At 39.4% G+C, this 25310-nt stretch overlaps 1 long non-coding RNA gene across 1 annotated transcript in view; it reads left to right on the top strand.

Moving 5' to 3' along the window:
* Positions 1 to 12655, top strand: part of LOC116077709 — a 115691-nt gene extending 103036 nt beyond the window's left edge. The window contains exons 5-6 of the long non-coding RNA XR_004113302.1: positions 11862 to 11990; positions 12302 to 12655. This is a non-coding gene — a long non-coding RNA (uncharacterized LOC116077709). The remainder of the gene's footprint in view (positions 1 to 11861; positions 11991 to 12301) is intronic.
* Positions 12656 to 25310: the final 12655 nt, after the last annotated feature.

Here is a 25310-nt window from a genome sequence, read left to right as displayed (position 1 = left end):
GTGAGGACTCCCAGAGTTGCAAGTGAGGGAGGCCCAACCTTCATAATTTGGACACATAGGAGGGAGGTTTGGACTCATGAGAAAATCATGGATGGCTTTTAACTTGATACTTACTGTGCTTGGCACTTGGCCCATTTATGATTCTACTGGTTTCTCTACAAAGGAGGAATTCTGGCCTCTAATCATGACTGGCATTTAAAGTATAGGAAACAATTATTTTCCCTCCATGAACAAAGTTCCTAGGAAGGATTATAATTGTCCTTGATCAAGTACCACTGGAAGCAAAATGCTAAAGACCAGGAGGCAGACAAATAAAAGGTCAGTGTTCTATGCATTTTTTAATGTATGTGTGTACATTCACATTCACGTGAATGTGTATATGGAAGCCAGAGGTTGTCACCAGGCAGTGTCTTCTTCTGTCAAGTGCCATCCCATTAATTTATAAGACTAGCTAGCAAGCTTTAGATGTCTTCCTGTCTCTGCTTCCTTAGCACAAAGATTACAGGTGCACATACAGCTTTATGTTATAAAAAAGTGGATACTTTCTAAGGGAGTTCTAGAGCTCATAACTCAGGTCTTCATGCTCACATGCCAAGCATTGTCTCCTACACATGACAGTGGATCCATACAAGGAAGCCTTGAGGTTAGCAGATTTTGAGTAACAATAAGGAAGGTATTATCAACACAAAGACTGATCAGCTGCAAAGAAATGTCTTTCTAAGAAGTGCACATACCATCATTAGGAGCGTTTAAGTGAAGGCTTAAAATCCTCTTGGCAGTGTGGAGTCATGTACTTACCTGGAAAAGGTGGCTCGTGAGTCGCATCGAGTCCAGGCTGCAGTGAATCTAGATCCTTGCCCATTTCTAAAGATCTTAAGATATTTCTTCACATTCATAATTTATCTGTTTTTGAAAACTTAACAAGTAGCACTTCTAGCGATAATTATTGCATTTCTATATTTATAGATAACGGGCACATATGGAGGTGGAGTAGCACAATTTGATATTTTCGCATGTGCCAGATTTTTTTAATAAATGTAGAAGAATCCTATAGTTATGAAAAACTATTTGTTAAAATCAAATGTATATGCAGCTGGGCATCTGTTCTGATACACCACATCTCAAGACAACTTTCCCTGCTGCTATTAGATGGAACCCAGTATCCACCCATAGCTTAGGGGCCTGTACGTCTCAGAGTCGCCAAATAAAAATGGAAAACTGAAATAAAAACCTTGACTAATTCCTATACAGAACAAAATTCTACTTATTCTGACTAAAATTAAACTTTCTATCTATAAAACTGAAAACGATCTTCTCTCCCCCCACCCCCGCCCCCAGAAAGTGATAGCGGGATTTTTTTTTTTTCTCAATGCTAAGAATTTCAAGTAGATTGCATGGTGCAGAAAGACTACATTTTAGAGCCAAGTGGATTTGAGATAGAAGCCCCATCTCTCAGTCTTTTTACTTGTGTGATCATGACCATGTTGCTCAGAATCTAAGAAATCTCTTATCCACCTTCAAAAGGCCGAAGGTAGGGCTACCTTTCAGGTGTCAGGTCAGAAAGGTAAAATTACCCCCATCAGGGATGTGTGCATCTAGAAATGCAGACTGATCGTGGGAAGCTGCACACCTAAAACTGTCAATGGGTTTACATGATTGACAGGAATATCTATCAAAATGATACGTATGCTTTGACTGAGTACTTTCCCGTATGCTGGGTACCAGATCAACACATCCTCTCTGTTCCATCCACAACTACACAGGATGCAGGCAGTGAGTGAGGAAGCCATATCCCAGGACAGCAGCCTTTCAGTGTCTACATTGGAATTGTCTACCAGTTCATGTCTACAATTAATGCTTATTTTTGAGCATTCAAATCTCCTTTCAGACAAATTATGTTAAATCATGATGAGGGGCTAAATGGCTTGACATCCAATCATTTCCTATCATGTTCCTTCCTTCATTGCTTCTCTCTCTCTCTCTCTCTCTCTCTCTCTCTCTCTCTCTCTCTCTCTCTCTCTCTCTCTCTCTCTTCTCTCTTCCTCTGAGAGATGCCAAAAGAGGTCACAACTAAGACTTAACACACTCAAGAGAAAGCATAAGGAGTCTTGAGTGCAGATCTGCAGAACAGGGAAGGAGCACAGAAGTCAGAGGCAGGTGGTATTATTTTTAGAGCAGTACAATCCACACTCTGATGATTGTTATCTATTGCAATGCAAACGTCACTACATGCAATTCCATTTTCTAATGATTACTGCATTGTTTGATATTTAACAGATTCCAAACAAAATTTACATGAAAGAAGCATGAAAAGTATGAACAGAAATTCAAGAACATCAAGTTTATTGTTTAACTCATATTATGATTATGTATCCTTTATGCTTTATTCAATGAAAGTATCCCACCTGTCTACTGATAAAAGTCTGTCCTCAGACACACAGTTCCCTTGTCTCCTATGTTCCTAGATGGTTTATTAGAACCTCTATATATTTTATTCTCAAGTTATAAACAGATTAGATTGCAAGCTAACAGGGAGACACAACTTAAAAAGGAATGCAAGCTTTACGGACATGTAGGACAGTAGTCCTTGGGTTAAACCCATACCAGGATCACCTGTAGATCTTGTTAAAGAAGACTATGTGGACTCACTGTATCCCCTTCAGAATTTTTGAGAGAACTGGACCTAGGTCCCCTCGCCTGCTGCATGAACAACCAGGTGTGTGAATGATAGAATCCTTTGATAAGATGGCACATATTTGTGTGGACTCTCTGCAAGGCCCCAGGATGCTTCAGATCACCTTTGACTTGTACCAAGTAGATGCTCTGTGAACAGCTACAGAGTGAGGACAAGAGAGAGCTATCTATATGCACGCTCATGGAAGAGCCAATCTTCTTGAATAGTTTTGTTGCTTCTCAAGTTGAATCTGCAGGTGTGGGGGTGCAGACACGGAGATGTTAGGCTTTTAGAACCATCCACCTAGAGAAAAGATATAGTGACACCTGCCATTCTACCACAAAGAAGCAGGAGCAAGAGGTTTGCAACTTTGACAACATCCTGGGCTACCCACTGTGACATTATCAAAACAAAATAAAAATGACAGCAATCCCCCCAAGTACCCTAAAGATTAAAAATTAAAACTAACCAAACAGACATTGATCTACAGTAGTAGTGACTAATCGAAATTGACCATGGAGCACATCATAGTTTGAATTTTTCTGTTAGCTCATATAGAAGTAAACCAACCAACCAACCACATAGGCATAAGAGATGGTACAGTAGGTAAAGCATCTTCCATGAAAGGCCAAGTAACAAAGCTTAGCTCCCTAGCACCCAAGCAAAAGCCTGGAGTGCTAACACACTCGTATTCTGTCCCCAGAGTTGGGAGGTGCAGACAGGAAAATTCCTGGGGTTTGCTGGACAGTTCCTCATGCCAAATCTTTGAGCTCCAGGTTCACTAAAAGACCCTGCCTCAAAAAATAAGAGAGCAACTGAGGAAGATACTGGTCATTGACCTCCACTTGGCCTCCACAAATACATACATGTGTGACCATACATGTACACATGCACAAGTTTCCCCCAAAGAGAGAGACATAAGTTATAATAATACATTTTATTTAGATATCATCCAAAGGCTAAAATATATTTAATTTAAAATAATTTATCATTATTATATTAGAGTTATTAGGATACTTAAAGTAAATATTATTACTAAGCTATTCAAAATATTATCAGTAATAATTTTATGTAATAAATATGTAAAAATTTTAATGAGATCCTTTGTATCCTTATGTCTAGTCTTTGTAATTTAGAGAATCTATTATGCTTGTATGCATTCTCCTTTAGAACCAGTTACATTTTAAGCACTTCCTGGCTACATGTAGTTACTGGCTGTGTATTAAAGAGCAAGCCTCAAACACTCTAATGAGTTCTACCATACACACACACACACACACACACATACACACACACACACACACACAGGGGAATTGTCAGTGGAGTCCCACTTTGGCTGTGATTTACATCCACTTTGTGGCTTTTAGAAACATATGAATGTCCCAGTCCTTCTCCAAGAGAATTTCTTTTAATAGTTAGAATTGCAGTTTAGTAGTCTGCTATTGGGACAAAGATATTGTTAAAAAATTTTCCCAAGTTGTTCAAATGTGAATGGTTGATGATTACTGGGGTGGACAGGAGCAAGCCAAAGGAACACTCATATATGTGTATATGGCTATGTGCATATGTTTTATGCTGTGTGTCATGTGTGTTCACGCAATATATTACCATGTGCATGTACACAGCATATAATGTATACTTTCATGTATTATATGTATATACAATCATGTGTATGTATACTGCCATGTGATTGCACACAGTTTTATTTATATATAATGTTTTTGAATGTACATGTAAACATGTAAATTTTTGAAGGTGCATGTATACTCTCATGTACATGAATTCTATTGTGTACATATACATAGTCATGTATAATATCATGTGCATTTGTGATGTCATATGTTTTTATATAGTCATATGCCTATAGACTGTCATGTGAATGTGCCTAGTCACATGTATGTACACAGTAGCATATGTTCACAATTTTGTGTATGTACCATTATACAAATTCATTTCATATGCCATGCAATGAATGCATGGTAAGTTCAGGAACATACATACAACATTAGCTATAATCACCTAAGATCATGTTGCACATTGAAAGTATAGTAGTTAAGTTTCATAAGCACATGCTGTGTTGTCCACAGTGACTGGCACCTCACCATGCATTTCTAAGACTATGTTCTGTAAATGATCAGACATGTATGATGATCCTTGTACACGTGTCCCCTTGGCTCATGTAAAAAGGAAGCAATGAGCTATTTAGAACTGAGACTCTTCACTCCCTACCATGGAATGCAATTTCTCCACAGGTGGAAAAATGTTGAGACATAATTTTCATTAGAACTAAGCAAATTAAGTCAGTGACTTTGTCCCATAAAGGGTATAGGCAATTTTCCAAATGTCTAAGGATCCTACAAAACAAGGCAATTAAAACTTTACAGAGTCACCCCTCTTCTCTACTTTACAGGCAGTTTATCAGATTTGTCATTTATATTTGAGCTTTTGAGTAGGAGACATTGAGTAAGAAACATCACTATCTTAGAGCTTTTAGATTCTCCTCTTGCAAAGTTGAAATTGTAGTGTGGGCACCAAATGCAGCAGAAGGAACTGGGCTCATAAAGAATGTCATTTCCACATTTTCCTGTGTACTGGTAATGAGGGCTCACTAACTGAGATGTTTCTATAAAGTCTCTTCTGATATTCTGTTGTATAGAGTTTAGTATACTTACTAGTTTTTGCTTTTTGTATTTTTTTTGAAATTGTCTTATTTACTTACTTTGTCTCTGCATAGCTCATATGTTGATGTCAGAGGACGACATTTAGGAGTCAGTGCCCAACTTCTTCCGTGTGGATCTAAGGGATCAAACCCAAGGGTTCCATAGCAAGTGCCTTTGCCGGCTAAGTCATCTTGCCAGCTATGCATATAATACATTGTTCGATCTTTAGATATCAAAACACTTAAACTTTTGTTGTTGCTACCCAACTCTTTTCTTGTTACTAACTTAAAATCTAGGACTTGTAATTATCTTCTGCTTCCTTCCCTACAGTGTTCTGTTCTGGCCCACTTTTTGTATGCTTCAAACTTATTAAAAGAAGAAAACAAAACCTGAGAATTTGGGTCTCACTTATATAATGTTAATGGTATCAGATCTATCTAACCTGTTCAATTCCTTGTATATTCTTGCTGTATAGACCATTAGGTTGATCTTAGAACCCTGATGCTAAGAGTCTTGGCCTTAATGCACTTCCTTGCAAATTTCTATTTTTGAATGCCTGGATTAAATGAAGTATTCTAGAAAAGTCTGTTCAAATTCACTGAATTTTTGAATTTGTTAAGTCTTCCCTGACCAGTCTGAGAGCATCTGGCAGGGAGGTAGGAATTCTGAAGGATATTAGGAGGGGTCTTTGGCCAGCTTATACTAGATGCATCTCAACAACAACAAAAACGAGCTCCTGTATTACAAAGAATATTTCTGAAGGTGAATGTATAGATCTGGTTCTAACAAGTAGACCAATGATCTAGTCCTACCAAAGTTACCCAAAATAATAAACTCTTATATGCAATTCTATGAGGTCTAATCTGGCTAGATTGGACATCATCTTACATAATTGAGTATTGGATATTAAGGTTCTCACTTAGTTGAAGATTAAAACCTGAGGATATTGTGACATGTGTGTCCCAATTAGGAGTCATGTGCATGACCGTATCATACATGTGATGTATGATACATCCTGGATCCTGGCAGAAAAGACATATGCATCTCTCTCTAAAGCTAACTGGCAGATAGAGCTTGAATGAAAGGCACGGAACAGAACATGCTATAACAAGCTATGTCCCCTTAGGTTTGGGTTGCTGCAGAAGGATCTGCTGGATGCTGATACACAAATGTGGAATATGTGTCTCTGGGAATAAGTATACCACAGTACAGGGTGAAGACTAGACTCCAGACAAAATGAGGGGCCAACCTGAATGAATCAACCGATAGTATTTTGGAAGGTATCTTTTCCCACAACACTGCTTGAATGTGATACAAGGAGAGATAGATATTTCATTTATGGCTAGCAGGCCCAGAGAGCTTGTTTGACTGAGCTATGGTAGAAGAGACAAGGATGATTCCTGTATTATACAGAATGGAGTTTCTCCAGTGTGAAGACTAAGCAAACTGTGGCTTCCTGTTGCCTGCCAACAAGGACATGGTGAGTGTGAAGATCTGGCGAGTTACACGGTGCTGCAGTTTCATCCAAAGGGATCATTTGCAAGAACCCTTTGGGTTGTGACCTTAGGGCTATCACAGGAGGCTCTGTCTTTCTAGAGACCTGAGGGTATGTGACATGAGAGAGGTGACTTCTTGCATCTTTGTGGGCTTGGCCTTTTACCTTTCCCCATGAACATCTGTGGGTGGTGTTTCAATAATAATTTCCTTACTGAATCTTCGCTGTACAGTAGAAAGGGCTCCTCAGTTACTAGAAGACAATTGACCACATCCACTGGACCCTCAGCCCTGACAGGTCAGAAGAGCACATTCCTGATAGTATTCTCAGCATTGGGATAGCTCCCAGCCCACCAATTTGTCATACAATACTTCATTATATGGACTAATGGACACCAGTTCTGTCGGGGTGAAGGTTGGCCCATTTTTTGAAAATTGACTCTATGTGGACTGATTATATATATGTATATATATATGTATATATATATATACACACACATATATATGTGTGTGTGTTTGTGTATTTATACATTATATATTGTACATATAATATATATATACATTATACACACACATACATATATATACAATTTGTAGAACTATCCATCATAATTCCACACTCTTTTCAAGTATGTTTCTGCTGTAACTAAGTTCAAGAGGGAAACAGTCAACTTTCAGACAGAATTGAAGTTGATACCAGTGGTTGTATGGCATGAGAGAAGGCTTTGAGAAAACATTGGAAGAATGAATTTCAGATAGGAATGATAATTGGAAGACTTTGGGAGGAATCTTCCAGAAGCATGTTATATGAGATCAAGCCAACATGTGCAATCTAAGCGCAGCCTGAGTGTTAGGTATAAGTTAGAAGATTGGGGATTGTCTGCACCCAAGTGATACAGTGTAGATAGTGAGTTTGCATTTGGAAAGTAAAACAACATATCAGAGAAAAGGGTTGAAGTTGGTGAGAGGAAGGAGGAGTCCTTGAAGGCACTTACAGACAGGGATAAGGCAGTGAGTGACTCAGAATATGGCCATGTAAGAAAGCAAGAATCCCACAGATGTGTGCAGAGACCAAAGCCAGTAGCTACAGTTAAGGGCAAGAAGCTTTCCTTCTGCCAAGTTATTCACAAAGTATAGCTTAGTGTAACCCCTTTGTTACTCTTACCCTCACAGAACTATTGACACAAGTCCTATCTTGTTTTGTTTTTCCAGACAGGGTCTCATGTAGCCCAGGTTTACCTCAAAGTTATTGTTTAGTTGAGAGTAACCTCAAACTTCTGATCTCTCAGATGCTGGTATTATAGGATTATGCCACCATGTCTAGTACATATGGTGCTGGGGATGGAACCTGGGTCATTGTACAGACCGGGCAAGCACTCTTGCAGCTAATATGGCTTATCTTTTAACTTTTGTAAAACATATGCTAAATACCTCAAGTAGAATTTTTAATGAATTATTTTTAGGACAGGACAAAAAACCAAACAAACAAAAAACAAAACCATCAAATAAACAAGCAAAATGAAACAATCAAACTTCAAAAGGGGACTAAGAAAACATTGTACCAAATCAAGGACATATCCATTGCTATCAAAGAGCTGCTCAGTGTATTGCCATGTAGGTGGATCAGGACATGGGTTATAGTAAGCTGACCTCCAGCCTCACATCTCCAAGTTTGATGAGGCAGATTCGCTACCACTGGAAATCAGGTATGTGTTGTTGAAGAAAAACTAGACATTTGGAAGGAATTTGTAAGATGTCTTCACTTCCATTCTATGGTGTTCAGGATCTTGTAAGTTTATTTTTCAAGCCCAGCCACCCCTGCATTTCAAGATTTGCCATACTGACCGAGGAAACACGCCTAGGTGCTTCATTTTCTTTTCTTCAGGAAAGGGACACCTTATATCCACAAACCCTTCAAAACAGAGAGAGAGAGAGAGAGAGAGAGAGAGAGAGAGAGAGAGAGAGAGAGAGAGATCTGAGGGATGAAACATCTTTGTGCACAGTGTGGAACACAATGTGGAGAAATATAGGGACAGTCTGAGAATGGCTCTAACAGCCGGGTGTGCGCGACTCTGCACAGTGTCAGAAGAATCCAAAAGGACTCATTTTCAAAGGGGAAAACACATGCCAGCAAAGAACACCTCAGACAAATCAACATGGGTACAGCGGCTGATCTAATGGCGCTACAGGAACAAATGTTAAGCATGCTCCCTTCAACTCAGGTGGCCTATTATCCCCGTGAATGGCCTGGCTGACAATGCCTTCAGCACCCTCCCCCCTGGTTCAGTTGTGTCAGGCAAAGAGACACAGTGCCAGCAGAAAGCCTTGCCGAGTTCTTGTTAGCTAACTGTGGTGTTTTGTTCTGCGCCCGCATGTCTGCACAAGCCGACATTGTGTCAGTCATAATTACCACCTGTTCGCGTGCTCCCTTCAGGTCCCATCGCCTCAGAGACATTAAGCAGCCAGCTCAGGAAGCCGTGTTGGAAGCGTGACTGTCAGGCTTTCGGTTTCAGAGCATAATTGCTGCCGGTGCACAAATAGCCCAGACCTCCTCTCTGCTTCCCCCTCACCCTGAATCTGGCAGGAAAAGATCCCAGCTGCAAGTTCTCACTGACACCAACTTACACTCTCCAGGCAGAGGAGATCATGGGCCTATGAAATGTCATCTTCATGCCATGAATTGGACTGATGGGTCATCCGATAGAAGACAAAATTTTTAGAGTTTCAAAACTGCGTGTGCCACAGCTTCCTGCTGTTCCTGTTGGATGCCAAGCTATTTGTTTCTATCTTCAATAGCATCAGCCTCAAAAAAAAAATCATTTCAGGATTTTATTTCTATGATGTCTGGATAATGCAGTTGCTTCTTTCCTCACACATGCTAGTATCATGCAAGAGGCATGATACATAACACTGGCATCCATGGAGCGACCCTATTCATCTTCACTAGTTTCCGTCAGATCAGTTCTACTGCTGTCCCTTCAACAAGCTGAGTCGTGTGTAGATAAAAAAATCATTTCAAGTATCAATTGCCTGGGGGCAAAACCCCTGAGCCTGTAGTCTGAATGAGATACTCTTTTGATCTTGGTTCCCATCTGTTGAATCACTTTACTATAAGTGTAAATGTAGCTGCTACTTCCAGTGGGCCAAGACTTGGAATCCACATTCAGTCAGCTTCTGCAACAGCTGTCTTCTGAGGCAGCAGAGTTTAGTAGTTATGTAGCAATTCACTAGAAACGTATAAGGGAGGGCCGTCATATTTCCTTTGCTGCTAGGTATTTCCCTTCGATTTAGCCCAATCATGGCTTTTCAACTTTATAGTTCCCATGATGCCCCATTCTCAAGGGTTTGCTAAGGAGGAGATTGTTCAGGAGCATACAAGTTAGAGTTTTGTTTTGGATCCTGTTGGGTGAGCTAGTGGTTCTAAAACTTGGTGCTCATGACATTCACCTAGAGAGCTCTAGGGAAAAACAACAACAACAACAACAACAACAGAACAAATAAGACAGAAAATAAAACTCCAATTCACGCAAATGGTATCCCTAGGCACCACTCTGCCATCTACCTGTTAGGTCATGAGGTTTGAAACTGAAGCTTAGAAACAGCATTGTTCATGTGATTTTCAGAAGCAGTATTAAAACTACTGAAATAGTTTAAAGCTTTTGGTTTAAGGATGAGTAGAAACATGGAACAGCTACCTTCAGCTGTGTGGACCGAAGAATATAAGATCAAGATGAACACAGGGTCAAGACTCAATTGGAATAACCTAGGAGAGTCAGTGTGGTGTTCGGGAGACTAGGTGGTTGTGCATGTGCGTGCCCACACTTCTGTGTAGCTGGGTGACTGTAGAGGTTAGAGGACAACCTTGAGACTGATGCACATGGTGCATGGGAAGACCTGTGCCAACCTACCATGGTTGAACCCAGTAGCGTTCACAGAAATATTTTAGTTTGGAGTCAAGACTAACTTTCTCTGGTCGCTGACTTCTTTCATAGAACACCTGCCGACCTCCTTCAAAGCCCCAGCAACAGTGATACAAGGTCAAAGGGTTGAGTGCTGGGTGTGGCTATGACTACTTATTAGAGTCAGGGAGAGAATGACCTAGAACTCAGAGTCACAGTTTAGTATTTTGTTTTTGGCAAAGCTAGATTGCATAAGATTGGCGATGTCAAGCTTTTATCAGGATGATTGAGTCTTCTTTGTACAGTAACATTTTTGTTTATTTGATTACATTTACCTTCAGTGGACCTCACAAAACTCCTTTTCCACCTTCAAGGAAATACAGGTCACCGGCATTGGTGTGAATGCCCTACTGAATATGGGTATGACCATTAACTTATTCTGGTCATTGAGTTCAAGTTCATGTATTCAGTCCAAGCAGTAGTCCCCAGTGTCCTGGTGTGGCTTCTCTCTGCCTCATCCATCCTCTGTCTTCCCTGAGAACAGCACAGCCCTAGAGGCAGATGCCCACTGAGCACGCCCAGTGGAACCAGTGCAGTACTAATGTGACATGGGAAATATACAAATGCTTTGAGTAAATAAAAGAGGCTTTGCTGTAGTTTATCATAATCAAATGTAATCTATAAACCTAATTCATCTCCTGATTCAAAGAAAACCTCCAATTAGAGATAATCAGCAGAATTTATATACAGGCATTAAGAGTTGGCATCATATTTGTGGGATGGAATAGAACTGTTTCTCAATAAATAATCCCTTTCTTTAATGTCCCACACTGAAATACTTACACATAAACCCATAATATATCTGAGGACAGGGAAATTGGTAAGGTTACATATGAAGCAAGGAAGTCTAGAATTTGGTCTTTTTAAAGCCACATAATAAAATAATTGATGTTCAATGTGTTCTTTTGTATCTATTTGAATTTTTTCCCTTTGAAAAACCAATATTCTCACAAACATTTCTTTTTTAGGTTGAAAAATGGCTTGGCTTACCTTATTAAGATTTTTATAACCTTTTAATTGGCTAGCAGCAGCAGTGAGCTATCCCTTATTTAAAGAGTTACTCGTCTCCCACAGGTGATAATATCACTATTCGGGCTACGGAAACTCCCACCCATCTGCAATCAGAAGACTCAGAAAACAAGATGCAGAGAGCTCAAAGGATAATTATCCTTTTTGAATATCGACACACATATTGTTCCAGACGTAAGTAGATTTGTGTAGGCAAAAACTATTTGATTATAAAAGATTCAGCTTCTCCAAAATTTGTAGAGGTTTTTTTTTTTTTTTTTAAAAAAAAACTTGATTAATTAGCTTCAAGGAGAATGGAGCATCTGTTACTTTTTTGTCAACAGATTTTAATAATATTGAACAGTGCTAATTGGAAAGAACTGAAACATCGCTCTTTGTATGTTAAATTAAGACGCTAGCCTCTGTTGTTCCCTCCCCTCCACCCCTGACAAGTCTTCAAAGTTTTCCTCAGCCACTCAAACTGATGTGATTCTGAATACTTACAGGCAAAAAGGGATTCCTGTGAAAAGATGCCATTATTATTTTGGTGATTGTTACTGTACCCCAGAAGGAGAAGAAAGCTGATTGAAGTTGTTGGCGTTGCAGCTCAAGGCTCTCTCTTCAGTGTGGCTGGAGGCAGAAGATGAAACACAATGCTTTCCCAGGCTTGATGAGAAGCTGCAGGGAAGCCAAGGCTGCCATAGGAGCAATGGGAACCAGAGAAGGTGGATGTTTGCATCTTCAAACATTCGAGACTCTTGCCAGCAGACTGGTGAATTGACCATTAAGAGCTGATGGTAAACTCTGGGCACAATTTATGCCTGAGTCATGAATCCAAATCAGAGGCACTGTTAAGTGAATCAGAATGCTTGTTTGCTGTATAAGAGTGGATATAGGAGCCCAGTGGATAGAAAGGTGAGAAGCAGAGTTAAGTAGACAAAGGCACAAATCAGACTTCTGTGGATATAGATGTGTGCCTTTGATCAGGTGACTCACAGGCCACGATTTTTTCCTTTGTGTTCTGATGGTGGGAAGACCTCATAAGTGGATGGAGAGGACTCCAAAACAGTGGTTACACATTTCCCTCCTTTGCCCCAGATCATCAGAGCCTTTCTTACAGAGAAAGTCTTCTAAGTTTTCTTCCATTGCCTTTCCCATTCAATATCTTTCCATACCATTTGGTAGGTCAGGCTTCTGCAAGGAGGCTATCCGTCCATGGAAAGTTCATTTCTAAGTCCTTCAAGTAGAGGATGTTGTTTAGTTCTTAAGGAGTCTAAAATGCCCCATCTCAAGTGGCTTCACTTCCCCGTGATCCACATGTAGGTACTAAAGTACAAAGAGAAGTTCCACTTAGTACAACCTGTCTCCTTTATTGTTCTGACACTTTGTACATTGCCAACTCTACTGGGAAATAGACTCAAAACTTCCCTCTTCAGATACCTGAGCTCCTAGAAGGTGCAATCAGTGTGACCAGTACTCGCAGGTATTATCATCAGTACTGCTATAGCAGACCACATAGCTATGTGAATTTGTGACCCTTTTTCTGACTTTTGGTTCCTAAAACTTTTCAAGCAGCTGAGACTAGCCAGGGATATGTGTCTCATGAGGCCTCACTCCTGCAAGGACAGCTCAGATGCCTTGAACTCTACCTGTTTCATGAGCTCTACAGATGAGGTCTGTAGATGCCTGCCTGCACTTCCATCCACCTATTGGTTGGCAGAATATCTTCTGCATTCCCAAAGGAAGAGTTGTCATGCAAATGGCTTAGCAAGCTGCCTGGGATGTTGTCTGTATCTGTGAGCATCAATGCCATGACCTTGAGAAGTAGAGTCCTTGGTTCTGTACTTGATTCTCCCAGCCAGGGACTTGCTGCCCAATCATCTGGGTGAAGAATTTAGGGCCCCAGACGTCCCTTCCCTAGGGCAGGTAGAGCAAGTCACACTCCTGCCTCTTTAGCTGAAGAATTCTGCCTCCTCAATCCTCAAGGAACACTTTTCAAATCTTCAAATCCTTCTGTTTTCATTTATGAGCCCTCAAAACTTGTTTGGATTTTTTTCCCTTAAAAAAGTAAGAATGTGGGATTATATACTTGCTGCAAAAATTTCATCATCTCAATGCTTTTCCTCAGAGGGCAGTTGCTGTCATGTATATGTAAGCATGCATATAAGATGGCATACACACACAGAGATGCACATATACTCAGACATACACTCACACAGACACACACACACACACACTCACATACACACAAACATATACACATACTTGTGTTTAGCGGTCTCTGAGCTAAAAAATTATCAGAAAAAATTGCTTGCTTATGTTTGTTGTATTTGCTTAGTTTCTGTTAGTCCTTGAATTTACTTCTTTATTTAGGGGTTATAGAATTTTATTTTAAGACTCTGAAACAGTTGTCATTATTTTTGGAACTTCTATTTTGTAATAGATGCTTATAGACATTCAAATTGTTTAAGATATGATCATCTTTCTTACCAGGATAAACAGCTTTAAATGTAAGTGTGGTCTATGGAAATTTGTACTTCCTACTCCCTTCAGTAAAAGGATCACTTCTGAAGCAAATGTAACACCCTTTCACCTATTGCTTTTATGACCACACAGGAATAAATCACCTCTTGCTTCTACCTATAGAATATGTTGTGTGTCTATTAGGTACAAGGGATTAGGGTTAAGTGAATGGCAGAACTCCTGCATAGTCTCCGCACAGCTCAGTGGAAGAGGAAGAAGACAAATTCAACAATTCCATCAGTGTGGGTGGGATATTAGAGATTAAAAACCAGGTTTATTGGAAAAATTGGTCTTGACCAGTTCAACCTTATAAAACCAATCAAAGTCAAATCTGGTGAGTGAAGAAGACAAAATGGCAAGACAACAAAAGAAAGATCTAGAATCGGGGACAGGTGTTTACAGTTACATTCTGAACTTCAGTTACGAACTGTAGAGCTTTGGAAACATTACATGGGGCAGAGTAGAATGTGGAGAGGTCAGAGTTCATATAGGGCAATACTTAAAGAGATGCTATTGAGACCATACTGTGCCTTGTCCTAAGTTACTCCATACTTTGTAAAACTGTGATTTTCCCCAGACTATGTAATACTGGTGTGTTTTCCTGTCTGCAGGCTACCATCAATATTCTGAACATGTTAAGGTAGGTCATGTGATTTTCTCAGTACATTATATTTACTCTATACACGTTATATGAATCATATTTTCAACTTAGAATGTTCATAAGGCTATAACCCTAGTTGAGGAGCTTTGACAGACAATGCTTGGCCAGAGATTCCATTTCACAAGCAACATTTGTCTCTAGTTCCAGGTATTTGAGTGTCCATATGAATAGCACCATTTGTCTGGAATCAGCCTCATAGGACAGACTAATAAATGATTTGTTCCCGGGAATCGAAAGGGTGCCTGCATGTAAATTTATCATGGTGAATTTGGGACATTAGAGGATGGTTAAATCATATCAAGAAAACTAAGCTCTGAGAACTTACTGGATAAAACAGATCAAAGAAAGAGCATAACTCCTTGATTCAGGCCCCATAAAGGGGAGGAAACCTAAGCACCAAGCTAGAAACAGCCCTCCTTGACTCTTATCAAACCACCAATATGTACAATGAGAACTGGCAGGCAGAGAACTCCTGACTCTCCCAGGGTCTTCAACTTGGCTTGATGACTTCACAACTGCTGATGTGACATCCTTGGATTGCCATCTGCCCATCCTCTTGTTCACCAGTTCAGACTTGCTACCCATCCATGCAAACATGCATTCATCTGCTTCCCATTGTGCTTTTGGCTCATGCTCCTGCAGCGCGACTCTGAACCTGCAGCCTGAGTCTATCTATGATCAACAGCCAACAGTCTGAGCACTTCCCCAGGTTCCCGACAGCTGGCTTGTGTTATGTTGTTTCTCAGTGAAGAGTCCATGTACGTTTCTTTTAGCTTCTCTGCTTCTCAGACCCACACTTGCAAAACCTCTTCAATTCTTCTGCAGCCTCATAATCCTTTATAGCCATTCTGTAACCTACAAAGATCTATGTATTGTGTGAGTATAACATGTGATCTGAGAGCTGATATTTGTAATTAAGATAGGAAAAAAAACTGTATTTGCTTGACTAGGGTTATCAAAGAGTAACTATCAAATTGCTGCATGGAGGCGATCAGAGTTTGTGAATTTTTGTTATTCAGTACATTCTGAGATTGTGGGAAGATGTAAACATGTTTGCTTCTGATTCTGGCACAATATATTTGTGAAAAGTGCAATGAAGGCTAAATCTTGCTGTGTAAGCCAGGGAGCTCAGTAGAGATGAGTGGAAGTGTTATTGCAGATGCTCTGTAGGGGCTGGAATGTATACTTTAGTGTAGAGTATTGAGCTAGTGAGGCTGGTTGGCCCTGAGGCTAAACTACTGCAAGCCAAGCTCAGAGAACCCCTACATTAGCCACAGCAGACTTCTTGTAGGCATGACCATTCCATAATGGACCTGAGTGAGTGAGGGCTGCCTGGAAGTTGGGGACCTGGTGAGAGGCTGCATAGACGTTTATGGCAGAAATGATGAGGAGCTAGGCTACTTTGGGAATGAACTGCAAGAGTAGAGGAGAGAGAATTCCACTAGAAGAAACTGGTGTCCTCAGCAAGGGCATGGACTTGGTGTACACAGGTAGACATTTTTCCAGTGCCTTTCCTACACCAGCTTTTTTACCTTTGCCTACTCTGAACCCCCAAATAATTTTCCCAAGATCATATAGTTAGTACATAAAATTAAAAATTGAACCTTTATCTGCTTCTCATCCCAGCCCTTTGTGATGTTTATATGTTGTCTTGCTTCTTTTTCTACATGACAGTAGATTCTGATTGGTTTCACACATCTCTGATTTCTATTTCTGAAGCACAGAACAGGCTGAACTAAGAACAATTTCCTCTAGAAACCCGTTTTTTAACCAGAGATCGTCCCAGTTAATAATCTTTTGACTTTGATAGTGGGATGGCATCCTGCATTTGGTCAAAGTCACGCTTTGAGGTTTTACTTTGAACTTTTACTTTCTTGCGTGGGTGTTGTTTTTAGTGTGATTATTTGTGTGTATTTAGTGTGTTTTCCCCCCATGTTGTTGGACAAAAGTAGGAAGCCACAGCCCCCATTCATCTCCATAATCATCAGGGGAACAGCAGTCTTCTCTGTGCTCTGTTAACCATAGAGGGAAGAGTCAGATTTAAAAACCTTAGTATCTTTGTCATAGATGTGGTTGTCATCATTAAACAGATTTTGACTGATAAGGAAACTTGAATGCAGAGGACTAAAACCAATTCATTCATCCCAGAAAAACAAGGGTCACGGGAGAAAAAATTAAACTCAAGTGATCTTCTTCAATCCAACTCTGCTATCAAAAGTCCATGTTTGATTTAGTCATTTCAGATGACAAAAAATATAAAAGACCAAAGAATGACAAGGCACTCATTTAGGAACTAAATAGAGGTGAAACTACCAACGGGATGTTTCAGCATATGATACTGAAGAAATTAAAGGTCGTAATAGTTCTTAGGAACATGTTTTGAATGATGGATGGGGAGGTGAGAATCTTTACCCATAAAACAGAAAGTGATTTTTGCATTATTATAAGAACAAGTAAGTTATCATAGTGCAACATATTTAAATATGATAAGCATGGTCATATATTTTTAAATGTCCCCTGTGGTACTGAGATTTCCCATAGCTTGTGCTCCATGACTGTTAACTCATTTCCAAAACACTTGTGGTGCTGCCATGTGCCATGGGGTATCTTGCCCATAGGCACTGGGATTCATGCATATTCAGGTTCAGAACACACACAGCCATGATTCCACAGTAACAGACACCCAGGTGTTTTTGAGGTCCTTCTAGACAGCGTTAACGCTAAATACCTTTCCCATCAGCTCTCTGGGGGAAAACAGCTCTCCTCTGATGTATGATGAGGTTGACATTTGAAGCAATTGTGAGCCATTTACTATATGACCATGAGGGTGTGAATAAAAAAGTCCCCATATGGTTCTTACTAAATGGAAGATATACATGCCTCTGTTTTTCTCTGATACTAACCAGGACCCTGTGTGGTAAGAATAAGGTGCTTTCCTTGATGTATGAGCTATAGGCCATTTACTCCTCCGCTATCTTTTTAGGAAATGGCTAGTGTATGCCCACTTCCAGCCAGTGATAGTCAAAGCAGCCAAGACCAGGGCTATCACAACAGCCTTTGCTTTGATCTCTTGTCATTTGCCTTCTAAATCTGCTTAAGCTGCTCTAACAAGACTGAGAGATGAAACAACATGGTTTTATGGACTCTTCATTGTAGAGGAGCCATAATTATAGGCAGTATAATAATCATATACAATTCACAATAATAATAATCATGGACCTTTCTGCCTTTATAACTTCACATATTTCCCACCTACAAGTACTTAGTCTTAGCCAGTGGCATCTTGAATGCATTTATAAGAATATATTTTGTTTATCTTTTAAAATCCATCTTTGACTGTAATACTCAAGACTAACTTGCTCTAGGATTGGTTTCTCCTGAGGCTCCCCTCCTTCCCATCTTCTTCACAAGTCCTCTCTAAGTGCACATTCCTGCGACTTTTAAATGTGCTCAGTTTCCTCTTACAAGGACAATAGACCTGGTTCATGGAATCATTTTAGCTTTCCCATTTTTTTAAAGGTCCTATGTTCAAATACGGCCACCGTGTGAGGAAACAGATTTGAAGCCTGTACTGGCTGGTTTTGTGTGTCAACTTGACACAGGCTGGAGTTATCACAGAGAAGGGAGCTTCAGTTGGGGAAGTGGCTCCATGAGATCCAGCTGTGGGGCATTTTCTCAATTAGTGATCAAGGGGGGTAGGGCCCTTTGTGGGTGGTGCCATCCCTGGGCTGGAAGTCTTGGGTTCTATAAGAGAGCAGGCTGAGCAAGACAGGGGAAGCAAGCCAGTAAGGAACATCTCTCCATGGCCTCTGCATCAGCTCCTGCTTCCTGACCTGCTTGAGTTCCAGTTCTGACTTCCTCTGGTGATCAACAGCCATGTGGAAGTAAGCTGAATAAACCCTTTCCTCCCCAACTTGCTTCTTGGTCATGACGTGTGTGCAGGAATAGAAACCCTGACTAAGACAAAGCCTCAGCCTCTGAATGTCAGCTGAGTTTATGCCATTCACCCAAAGTGACCTGGATGGCTAGTGGTCAGATCATGATTGACTTCAGCTTCTCCGATGCATCATCAAAACAACCCGCCTGTCTTCCATCTAGCAGCCTTGGACCAGAAGCAGAAGTAGCATGGTGTGCGTGTGTGCGCGTACACGTGTGTAGGTGTGTGTTTGGTATGTTTATTATGTTGCTATGGCCAAACTTCTTAATGAAAGGATGAGTCTGTACATTGCGGACATAGAGAGTAACTTAGCAATTGTTCACTCTTCACACAGTACTCATACCAGACCAAGTATCCAGTCTCCTTTTGCTTTCATTTCTGAACTCTTTGGTTTCTTTTATGGCTCTTCCAATAATTTCAAAATGGACTCCATCTGAAGGTAGTAGCTTCAAGTCTTCTTCAAACTAGAGCATCTCCCTTTTCCTTTTTCTGCTTTCATAACTTCATGTGTTTCCCTCGTTAGAAGTACTTAGTGCTAACCAATGGCTTCTTGGATGCATTAATAGCAATATATTTTCTCTTCATTCTCTTTTTTTTTTAAATCCAGCTTTTACTATGCATTTATATCTATTGTGCTGGTATGAACAAAACTATTAACTCAGTAGTATTTTTTTGTTTTTTTTTAAACGTCTTAAGTCTTATTGCCTTCCCTTCCGGTGTTGCTTCTAAGCACAGGGAAATGTGTAAAAGGCAATTTCCATCCTGTGTTCTCTGTCTAGTGACTGGCAGATAAATAAAGCATCCTTTGCATTGGTAACCTTGACATCCTCAGAGCAACTTTACCCTCCAAGGCAGGGTTAGCGAACAATTCCAAACGACTTAAGGATTCAAGGGTGAGGGTGAGCATGCACAGAGAGTAAGATTGACATGAAAGACTCACATATTCACACCTGAAGAAGTCAGCAGAAGTGAGAAGAGGGGAAAACAGGAATGATTTTACAAGTCGAGATGTATATAATGTAGGGCTTCAGTACCAGAGGAAGACATTGCATTTTCCTGATGCACCCATCGCTTTTCTTCTGGAATGGGGAAAGCAGACTTTGTGTCTGCTCTTTCTTAATCCGCCCTTTCATGTAGTACTTCTCTCTCAACGGTAGCATGGAACCATGATTCCACAGGAAGTAATTGGGCTTCTCCACTAATGGATAAGGAAGGACATAAGGAACCTAGTTGAGAAAGCGAAGACAGTCATTCATGCAAATAAATTCTGGCTGTGTTAATATTGCTACTTAAAGGAAGTCACATTTTTATAAGTCTTTAACTCTGTTTTTAAAAAGACAAAAATAGTAACCAGAGCTTATAAGGGCTGGCTTTTCTCCTATAAATATGCACTTTCTTCATATGGCTAGCCACTTGGAGGCTTGGAGGTTTTCAGGGCAGTAATACTGTGGTGTCCTGTTTTTCCCTAGGATGGAAAAGTTCATGTTAGTCTCTTCCGGTGACCTTTCGCTGTCTAAATATTAAGCAGACATTAGTGTAACTTCCTGAACCAAATGACATGGAAGTGTTAGGAGACAAGTGAGGGTCAGCAAATGTTTTCTAATAAAAGGCCAGAGAGTGGCTATTTCAGGCTCTGAGTTGCAGGGTCTGTCTTGGCTCACCTCTGCAGTCAGAGTACAAATGTAGCAAGGAATGGCTATGGCTGAATTCCAATGGGACTTATTTATGGATACTGAAATTGGAATTGTAATTGAAATGTAATTTCAGTGTATCATAAGATATTACTCTTCTTTTGATTTTTTCCCCAATGGCTTAAAAAATGTAAAAGATAGTCCTTGGACTGCCCTCAGACAATGGGCTGTGCCCATTGCTTGATGCTCTCTTGCATAAAGCTTATGTGGCATGATGGTTAAATCATGGTACTGAAGAATAGTACATTATGGTGTGAATTGATGGGGTTTGGGTAGAGTAACATCCCTGATGCTACTGAAGTATTAATATTGTTGAACCATCTAGTTAAGCAGGCTGACTTATTAGTAGAATCTTGATTTCCTGTCACAGGCAAAATTTCCAAAGTTGCCCATGGTCAATAGCTTATAGTTCTAACTATCTGTGTAGTACTGTACTAGTCTGCTTTGTGCCACTTTAACAGAATTCCACATATAGGGTGACTTAGAAAGAAAATTACTCATTTGACCTAGGTTCTATGACATGAAAAGTTTAAGGGCACAATACTCAAATTTGGCAAAAAACTTGTCTTAACATGTGGGGAAGAAATGGGAAGTGGCAAAAGAGGTGTGTGTGGGGGGAAGCAAATTCAGTCTTAAAACCCCACTCCAAGAATCACAATGTTAAATATATTATTAATCTCTTAAAGGCCCTGTCTCACAAAAACTGCTGCAATATAGCTCATGTTTCCAACTCATGAACCATAGGAGACACAATTCACCCATGCCACGTAAGAATGCAAATTTTCCTAAATTCCTCTTCTAGCCCTGAATCCTGAGTTATTCATGACATTGAATTAGGGAAAAGATAGAATCATAGTGACCCAGAGAGTAAAAGAAATAAAAAACCAGAAAAGCTTCTGAAATAGAGGACATGAGATGGTGTGTGTGTGTGTGTGTGTGTGTGTGTATACATATGTGCACATGCTACCATGTACATGTTAAAGTCACAAGACAGTTTGTGAGAATCAGTTCTTTTCTTTTACATTATGCATTCTAGGGATTTATCTAGCCTTGTATAAAATGCTTTGTTATGCAGAGCCATCTTCCTGTCCCCAAACTTACTATATAGCTGGTAGACTATATTTCTTTAAGGTTCCATACACTGAGCATTTACTAAGAGGTTTCAGACTTATTAATCACATAGATATATCTAAATCATCATACAAAGCATAACATCAGAAGTGTAAGATAACATACCATATATATATATGTATATATATATTCATAATTTTATACAGTCTATGCTGGATTACATGAAATTTTAATGTTGTAGACTTTGGCAAAGGTAAACTTTATTCACATATGTTGGAGTTGCAGGCATTTGAGAGAGCTAGCACTTAAACTTTGGGCTTCTGTGTTAAAGATTACCCACATTTTACAAAAAGGAGGGCTGAAGCCTTGTTTGGGCTCCTACAAGGTTCCAAAGATCCTAGCTGGATTCCCTGTTGACTCCTGTATCCTTCCACCAAAATAACAAGGACTTTAACACAACAATTCATTTTAAATGGCAAGTGTCATCTTATCAATTAAGTATCTATGTGAATATGTAGAAGTATTATGATTCTCAGCCATAGTGGCCTCTCCTGACTAGATACCATAAAAAAGCAGAAAAGACAGAGTCATTATAGGATGAGCATAGCATAAAATTCTGGGTCATAACTGTGGGATATATATATATATATATATATATATATATATATATATATATAAAACCAGGATAAATTGCTTAAGAGAAGCCATCAAATCTATAAGCTATATTTGAAATTAAGAAGTCAATAGAATAGAATATATGCTTATGTGCCTAAAACATAATTTTTTTTCTCCTCATTATGTCTTTAACTTGAAGCCAAGGTCCAGGATTCACCCAGGACACAGTCGCCCTTGCTAAGAAGTTCTGTCTCTTTCCCACAGGTTTCTCTGCTGACACCTTCTATATGCCCGTTAATATATGACAGGATCACAACACAGAAATATCTCTTCGGCATGCAATTCATTTTAAAGATCTTTAGTATGACATGGAAAGGGCTGAAAATTGATATGTTCAACTCTTTCTAACTTTAGGGAGCACGTCATTGCCAAGATTCCTACCAATCAAAACAATAAGGAATGGCTTTTAATATTCTAACACCTTGCAAGCACAGGAGGCTATAGTCCCCAAATCTCTGGTTATCAGGGACATTGATGAAAAAGTCTATGATCATTTTGTTACTCCAGGGTTGCTTTGCCCGCTCACAATTCTGCCAGTAGTTCTATAGGTAGAGTTGACAATAGAAGAATATTTCTTAGTCATAAGTCAGATTAACAGCTCCAGACAGAACAGTGTATTTGTATTTTCTCTTTGAGTATATACAACTCTTAGTTATAAACTATATATGAGGCAATTCATCTTCTGGCCACATATGGAAATCTTCATAAATACCACAGAAGGCTGGAGATATGATCACCCAGCCTTTTGTACTCTATTTAAATTTGAATACATATAATGCCTTGAACATTTTTTTAATCCTGTTTATTTCTTGTCCTCCACTTCCAATACTAGTGGATAGTTTGCAAACAGAGGGCAAGCACTGAGCCACAAAATGAAGGGACTGGGCTGCAGTTTCTAGCCACTCTGACCTTCAGTAAGGCTTACTATTCCAGAGTTGATGCCTCCTGTACTGGGGTTTCCTGAAATATTCCTGTTACATGATCCTTATCTCGTTTGCCATGCCAGGCACTTGGGAGGTCCTTCTCGTGTACATTTTCATATGATTAGATGCTAGTTCTGTTTTCAGATCATGTTTCACAGGGCCCAGACCATTTTGGGAAAAGGAAAGTGTAGCTTTCCTAAATGCAGAAAAAAAAAAAATAACCAGCCTAAAATTCTTTGTCCAATAGCAATATCTTTCAAGATATTTATTGTTTGTTTTTTTGTTTGTTTTTTTTCGTGTGTGTGTGTGTGTGTGTGTGTGTGTGCGTGTGTGTGCGTGTGTGTGTATCCATGGAGCCAAAGAAGATATAAAATCCCCTGGAGCTAGAGTTAAAGGCAGTTATGATATTCGCCATGTGGTTGCTGGGAACTTAACTCACATCCTCTGGAAGAGCAGTATGGTGTTAAGAGCTAAGCAATCTCTCCCTCCTTGAAAATATCTTTCAAAATCAAAATCAAAATAAAGATCTTTTTTTATGTGTACAAAGCCTAAAGATGTTTGTCACCATCAAAAGCACACATATCAGAATAATAATATTGATTGAATATTGATTCAAAAATATGAAAATTACATAAAAGACTAACTACATTGATAAACATAAAGTTTTGAAACACTAGTTATTTCAACCTCCTTAATATGTAACATAATGCTTATTAAAAAAAACCTCAACCATGATAGGTATGGTAGTAGAAATGAAGGAAAGTTTGATCAGTAAAAGAATTTTATAAAATATCAGGGTAAGACTATAACTTTACGTCAGTGGTTCTCAACCTGTGGGTTATGACACCTTTCTTTATCAAAAGACCCTTTCACAGGGCTCTCATATCGGACATCCTGCATATCAGGTATTCACATTATGATTCAAAGCAGCAGAAAAATTACAATTAAAAAGTAGCAATGAAATAATTTTATGGTTGGGGGTCACTACATGAGGAACTGCATTAATAGGTCACAGCATTAGGAAGGTTGAGAACCACTGCTTTATAAAACTCATGATGATCTGAGTGGTGTAAACCATTGGCACTGTTAAAATATCTATTGTGAATAAGTCAATAAGATGATAAAATTAGTGTGAAGGAAAGAGAGAATAAAAGTCAGATAGCACAAATATAAAACAAATAGGAAGGAAATAGACTATAGTCTATGGAAAATGATAGTGCACTCTTGTGGGCTAAACATCACACACCTATTGTCACATTTGATGCAAAACAAAGATGGTACTTGCAGTAAACATTTTAAATAAAATGACAAAGTAGATAAAATATCAAAACACAAACATTAAAGAAAGTATACAGCAAGATAGTAAAGGAAACAAGTAGTGACTATCATCACCAGATAAAATTCGTCAAAACACAGGTGATTCCTAGGGCCAAAGACAATCATTTCATAATAGTAAATGACCCAATTAATAAAGAGGGCACTGTACCAGATGTGTGTGCACCCAATACCAGAGCTTCAGAGCACATGGTGCAAAGCCTGGCAACTTCAGCCAAGAATAGACAGATCTCTAAGTAAAGATGGAAAGTTGCCCCTATCTACATAACTCATGAACTAAATAGAAACTATGTGAGGATGCAGAAGAGTTGGACATCTCCATCAGCCAACTTTGTGAAATTAGTGTTTACAGAATTCCACCAAAGAACAACATTGTGATAACCGTCTTCAAGTGTACATCGAGGATGTAACCAAGGGAGACCATATTCTTGGCTACAAGACAAATCTTAATGCATCTGATCAGACACAAGTCATACAAAACGGGTTCAATTTGCATACTTGACTTATTTACTCTGGAAAGGAGTAACAGACAGAGCTCAGGAAAATCCTCAAATATTTGGAAACCAAATAACACATTTCTAAACAAACTGCGGTTTAGAGATGAAAGCAGAAGTGAAATTAGAGAGAATTAGAAAGTCGTTTGGTTTTAAAAATATTTAAGATGTAGTATCAATAGTGGTGGGCTGTGTTTAGATAGCA

Source organism: Mastomys coucha, unplaced genomic scaffold (genome assembly GCF_008632895.1).
Source record: "Mastomys coucha isolate ucsf_1 unplaced genomic scaffold, UCSF_Mcou_1 pScaffold5, whole genome shotgun sequence".
In the NCBI taxonomy this organism is placed as follows: Eukaryota; Metazoa; Chordata; class Mammalia; order Rodentia; family Muridae; genus Mastomys; species Mastomys coucha.
The sequence above is the reverse complement of the archived record's forward strand: the minus strand, read 5'-3'. Positions and strand labels throughout refer to the sequence as shown.